Source organism: Arachis stenosperma, chromosome 2, assembly GCF_014773155.1.
Source record: "Arachis stenosperma cultivar V10309 chromosome 2, arast.V10309.gnm1.PFL2, whole genome shotgun sequence".
Lineage (NCBI taxonomy): Eukaryota > Viridiplantae > Streptophyta > Magnoliopsida > Fabales > Fabaceae > Arachis > Arachis stenosperma.
Window position 1 is genome coordinate 45,584,354 of NC_080378.1, and position 6,793 is coordinate 45,591,146.

Consider the following 6,793-nt stretch of genomic DNA (forward strand, 5'->3'; position numbering starts at 1 on the left):
CATGTCTAATTCCTTTCGACTAAAGCTTTAGACTAACATTGCATGATTCCTGGAATTCTCATTAAGAATTTTGATACCTTTGTTTTTCTTTTCCATATAATTTTCGAAAAAAAATCCAAAAAAATCAATAAAATCATAAAAACCAAAAAAGATTTTATGTTTCTTGTTTGAGTCTAGTGTCTAATTTTAAGTTTGGTGTCTTGCATGTATTGTTTATTTGATCTTGGTTCTATTTTCAAGTCAATAGTACAGGGAACTGAAGATTCAGAACATGCAGCAGAGTAATTACACAGAAAAAGCTGGGCGTTCAAAACGCCCAGTGAAGAAGGACAGACTGGCGTTTAAACGCCAGCCAGGGTACCTGGTTGGGCGTTTAACGCCCCAAAAGGTAGCATTTTGGGCGTTAAACGGCAGAATGGATACCATTCTGGGCGTTTAACGCTAGGATGGCACAAGGGGGAGGATTATGTTTTCAAATCAATTTTTTCAAGTTTTCAAAGTTTTTTAAAATCAAATCTTTTTCAAATCATATCTTTTCAATCAAATGTTTTCAAAATCAATTTCTTTCCTTTTTCAAAGATACTTACTAACAATTAATGATTTGATTGAACATTTCAAATTTGTTGCCTTTTCTGTTGAGAGAGGTTTAATGTTTGAATCATATCTTTTCTTGTTAGGCAAGTCATTAATTTTTTTTATCAAATCTTTTTAAAATTGTTTTCAAATCATATCTTCTCAATCACATATTTTTTTTTAAAACCAATCATATCTTCTTAACCTCATCTTTTTCAAAATAGTTTTCAATCAAATCTTTTTGACTTCTAATTTCAAAATCTTTTTTTTTTCAAAAATCACTTAATTTCTTTCCCACTCTTATTTTCGAAAATTAATTAGTGTTTTTCAAAATGTTTTCAAAATCTTTCAATTAATTTTCGAAAATTCTCTTCCCCTCTTCCCACATCCTTTTATTTATGGAGTACAACTCCTTCTCAATGCACAATTCGAACTCTCTCTGATTAAGTTCGAATTCTTCTACCTCCTTCTTCTATTTTTCTGTTCTTCTGACACCTCAAGGAATCTCTATATTGTGACATAGAGGATTCCGCATTTTCTTGTTCTCTTCTCTTTCATATGAGCAGGAGCAGAGACAAAGGCATTCTTGTTGAAGCTGACCCTGAACCTGAAAGGACCTTAAAGCGAAAGCTAAGAGAAGCTAAGGCACAACTCTCTGTAGAGGACCTAACAGAAATCTTCAAAGAAGAAGAACCCATGGCAGCCGAAAACAACAACAATGCAAACAATGCAAGGAAGGTGCTGAGTGACTTTACTGCACCTACTCCCGACTTCTATGGGAGAAGCATCTCTATCCCTGCCATTGGAGCAAACAACTTTGAGCTTAAGCCTCAATTAGTTTCTCTAATGCAACAGAATTGCAAGTTCCATGGACTTCCATTGGAAGATCCTCATCAGTTTTTGGCTGAGTTCTTGTAAATCTGTGACACTGTCAAGACTAATGGGGTTGACCCTGAGGTCTACAGACTTATGCTATTCCCTTTTGCTGTAAGAGACAGAGCTAGGACATGGTTGGACTCACAACCTAAAGAAAGCCTGGACTCATGGGAAAAGCTAGTCAATGCTTTCTTGGCAAAGTTCTTTCCACCTCAAAAATTGAGTAAGCTTAGAGTGGAAGTCCAAACCTTCAGACAGAAGGATGGAGAATCCCTCTATGAAGCTTGGGAAAGATACAAACAATTGATCAAAAAATGTCCTTCTGACATGCTTTCTGAATGGAGCATCATAGGTATTTTCTATGATGGTCTCTCTGAACTATCCAAGATGTCTTTGGATAGCTCTGCTGGAGGATCTCTTCATTTGAAGAAGACGCCTACAGAAGCTCAAGAGCTGATTGAAATGGTTGCAAATAACCAATTCATGTACACTTCTGAAAGGAATCCTGTGAACAATGGGACTAATCAGAAGAAAGGAGTTCTTGAGATTGATGCTCTGAATGCCATATTGGCTCAGAATAAGATATTGACTCAACAAGTCAATTTGATCTCTCAAAGTCTGTCTGGAATGCAAAATGCACCAAGCAGTACTAAGGATGCTTCATCTGAAGAAGAAGCATATGATCCTGAGAACCCTTCAATGGAAGAGGTGAATTACCTAGGAGAACCCTATGGAAACACCTATAATTCTTCATGGAGAAATCACCCAAATTTCTCATGGAAGAATCAAGAAAGACCTCAACAAGGTTTTAACAACAATAATGGTGGAAGAAATAGGTTTAGCAATGGCAAGCCTTTTCCATCATCTTCTCAGCAACAGACAGAGAATTCTAAGCAGAACCCCTCTGACTTAGCAACCATGGTCTCTGATCTAATCAAAACCACTCAAAGTTTCATGACTGAAACAAGGTCCTCCATTAGGAATTTGGAGGCACAAGTGGGACAGCTGAGCAAGAAAGTTACTGAACTCCCTCCTAGTACTCTTCCAAGCAATACAGAAGAAAATCCAAAAGGAGAGTGCAAGGCCATCAACATGGCCGAATTTGGAGAGGAGGGAGAAGCAGTGAACGCCACTGAGGAAGACCTCAATGGGCGTGCACTGACCTCCATTAAGTTCCCCAATGAGGAACCACGGGAATCTGAGGCTCAAAATGAGACCATAGAGATTCCATTGGACTTACTTCTGCCATTCATGAGCTCTGATGAGTATTCTTCCTCTGAAGAGGATGAGTATGTCACTGAAGAGCAAGTTGCTAAATACCTTGGAGCAATCATGAAGCTAAATGACAAGTTATTTGGAAATGAGACTTGGGAGAATGAACCTCCTTTGCTCACCAAAGAACTGGATGACTTGTCTAGGCAGAAATTACCTCAAAAGAGACAAGATCCTGGGAAGTTTTCAATACCTTGTACCATAGGCACCATGACCTTCAAGAAGGCTCTGTGTGACTTAGGGTCAAGTGTAAACCTCATGCCTCTCTCTGTAATGGAGAAGCTAGGGATCTTTGAGGTGCAAGCTGCAAGAATCTCATTAGAGATGGCAGACAACTCAAGAAAACAAGCTCATGGACTTGTAGAGGATGTTTTGGTGAAGATTGAAGACCATTACATCCCTGCTGATTTCATAGTCCTAGAGACTGGGAAGTGCATGGATGAAACCATCATCCTTGGCAGACCCTTCTTGGCCACAGCAAAGGCTGTGATTGATGTTGATAGAGGAGAGTTGATCATTCAAGTGAATGAAGAATCCTTGGTGTTTAAGGCTCAAGGATATCCCTCTGTCATCATGGAGAGGAAGCATGAAGAGCTTCTCTCAAATCAGAGTCAAACAGAGCCCCAACAGTCAAACTCTAAGTTTGGTGTTGGGAGGCCACAACCAAACTCTAAGTTTGGTGTTGAACCCCCACATTCAAACTCTAAGTTTGGTGTTGGGAGGTTCCAACATTGCTCTGAGAAAATGTGAGGCTCCATGAGAGCCCTCTGTCAAGCTACTGACATTAAAGAAGCGCTTGTTGGGAGGCAACCCAATGTTATATTTTATCTATTTCTCTTTGTTATTTTATGTTTTTTCGTAGGTTGATGATCATAAGAAGACACAAAATCAATTGAAAAAGCAAAAACAGAATGAAAAACAGGAAGAAAAACAGCACACCCTGGAGGAAGAACCCACTGGCGTTTAAACGCCAGTGAGGTTAGCAGTTGGGCGTTTAACGCCCAGTCTGGCACCATTCTGGGCGTTTAACGCCAGAAAGGGGCACCAGACTGGCGTTAAACGCCAGAAAAGGGCAAGAACCTGGCGTTAAACGCCAGGAATGGGCACCAGCCCGGCGTTTAACGCCAGAAACGGCTCAAAACGTGATTTTGAATGCCATTTGGTGCAGGGATGACTTTTCCTTGACACCACAGGATCTGTGGACCCCACAGGATCCCCACCAACCCCACCACTCTCTCTCTCTTCTTCACCCATTCACCACTCACATCCATCCTCCATAAAACCCCACCTACCTCACCATTCAAATTCAAACCACTTTCCCTCCCAAACCCACCCATCAATGGCCGAACCATGACCCCCCCTCTCCTATATAAACCCTTCTTCACCCCTTCATTTTCACACAACCTAAACACCACTTCTCCCCCTCTTTGGCCGAACACAAAGCCATCTCCCTCTCCTCCATTTCTTCTTCTTCTACTCTCTTCTTTCTTCTTTTGCTCGAGGACGAGCAAACCTCTTAAGTTTGGTGTGGTAAAAGCGTTGCTTTTTCATTTTTCCATAACCATTTATGGCATCAGAGGCCGGAGAAACCTCTAGAAAGAGGAAAGGGAAGGCAAAAGCTTTCACCTCCGAGTCATGGGAGATGGAGAGATTCATCTCAAGGGTGCATCAAGACCACTTCTATGAAGTTGTGGCCATGAAGAAGGGTCAACTTTGATCAAAGGTTGGACCAAGTCCTCACAGTCATATGTGAAGAGGGCGCCCAATGGAAGAGAGATTCAAGAGGGAAGCCGGTTCAATTGAGAAGGCATGACCTCAAACCCGTGGCTAGAGGATGGTTGGAGTTTATCCAACGCTCAATCATTCCCACTAGCAACCGGTCCGAAGTTACTCTAGACCAGGCCATCATGATTCATAGCATCATGATTGGAGAAGAAGTGGAAGTTCATGAGGTTATAGCCCAAGAACTCTATAAGGTGGCGGACAAGTCCTCTACCTTAGCAAGGTCAGCCTTTCCTCATCTCATTTGTCACCTCTGTTATTCAGTTGGAGTTGACATAGAGGGAGACATCCCCATTGATGAGGATAAGCCCATCACTAAGAAAAGGATGGAGCACACAAGAGACCCCACTCATCATGAGATCCCTGAGATGCCCCAAGGGATGCACTTTCCTCCACAAAACTATTGGGAGCAACTGAACACCTCCCTAGGAGAACTAAGTTCCAACATGGGACAACTAAGGGTGGAGCACCAAGAACATTCCATCCTCCTTCATGAAATTAGAGAAGATCAAAGAATCATGAGAGAGGAGCAACAAAGACAAGGAAGAGACATTGAGGAGCTCAAGCACTCCATAGGATCTTCAAGAGGAAGAAAGAGCCGCCATCACTAAGGTGGACCCGTTCTTTAATCTCCTTGTTCTTTATTTCCTGTTTTTCGAAAATTAATGCTTATGTTTGTCCATGTTTGTGTCTTGTGATCATTAGTGTCTTAGTGTCTATGCCTTAAAGTTATGAATGTCCTATGAATCCATCACCTTTCTTAAATAAAAAATGTTCTTACTGAAAAGAAAAAGAATTGCATGAATTTTGAATTTTATAGCAGTTTAATTATTTTGATGTGGTGGCATTACTTTTGTCTTCTGAATGTATGCTTAAACATGCATATGTCTTTTGAATTTGTGGTTCATGAATGTTGGCTCTTGAAGAATGATGAAAAAGGAGATATGTTACTGAGGATCTGAAAAATCATAAAAATGATTCTTGAAGCAAGAAAAAGCAGTGAATACAAAAAAAAAGAGGCGAAAAAAAAAAAAAAAAAAGAGAAAGAGAAAAGAAAGAAAAAGAAGAATGAAGTTGTGATCCAAGGCAAAAGAGTTGCTTAAGAACCCTGGACACCTCTAATTGGGGACTCTAGCAAGCTGAGTCACAATCTGAAAGGTTCACCCAATTATGTGTCTGTGGCATGTATGTATCCGGTGTAATACTGGAAGACAGAGTGCTTTGGGCCACGGCCAAGACTCAATAAGTAGCTGTGTTCAAGAATCATCATACTTAACTAGGAGAATCAATAACACTATCTGGATTCTGAGTTCCTAAAGAAGCTAATCATCTGAATTTCAAAGGATAGAGGAGATGCCAAAACTGTTCAGAGGCAAAAAGCTAAAAGCCCCGCTCATCTAATTAATACTGATCTTCATAGATGTTTTTGGAGTTCATTGCATATTCTTCTTCTTATTATTTGATCTTCAGTTGCTTGAGGACAAGCAACAATTTAAGTTTGGTGTTGTGATGAGCGGATAATTTGTACCCTTTTTGGCATTGTTTTTAGTATGTTTTTAGTAGTTTTAGTTGAGTTCTTAGTATATTTTTATTAGTTTTAGTTAAAATTCACTTTCTGGACTTTACTATGAGTTTGTGTGTTTTCTGTGATTTCAGGTATTTCTGGCTGAAATTGAGGGACCTGAGCAAAAATCTGATTCAGAGACTGAAAAGGACTGCAGATGCTGTTGGATTCTGACCTCCCTGCACTCGAAGTGGATTTTCTGGAGCTACAGAAGCCCATTTGGCGCGCTCTCAACGGCGTTGGAAAGTAGACATCCTGGGCTTTCCAGCAATATATGATACTCCATACCTTGCCCAAGATTTGATGGCCCAAACCGGCGTTCAAAGTCACCCTCAGAAATCCCAGCGTTAAACGCCGGAACTGGCACCTAAATGGGAGTTAAACGCCCAAACTGGCATAAAAGCTGGCGTTTAACTCCAAGAAGAGTCTCTACACGAAATTGCTTCATTGCTCAGCCCAAGCACACACCAAGTGGGCCCGGAAGTGGATTTTTATGTCATTTACTCATTTCTGTACACCTTAGGCTACTAGTTTTCTATAAGTAGGACCTTTTGCTATTACAGAAGGGAGCTTTTGATCATGTTTTGATGATTGAACCCTCTTTGGGAGGCTGGCCATTCGGCCATGCCTAGACCTTGTTCTTATGTATTTTCAACGGTGGAGTTTCTACACACCATAGATTAAGGTGTGGAGCTCTGCTGTACCTCGAGTATTAATGCAATTACT

At 40.7% G+C, this 6,793-nt stretch overlaps 1 non-coding gene across 1 annotated transcript; it reads right to left on the minus strand.

Annotated features, from left to right (window-relative positions):
* Positions 1-1,674: 1,674 nt before the first annotated feature.
* Positions 1,675-1,782, minus strand: LOC130964349 (small nucleolar RNA R71). The gene has a single exon (XR_009080446.1). It is a non-coding gene; the product is annotated as a small nucleolar RNA R71 (small nucleolar RNA).
* Positions 1,783-6,793: the final 5,011 nt, after the last annotated feature.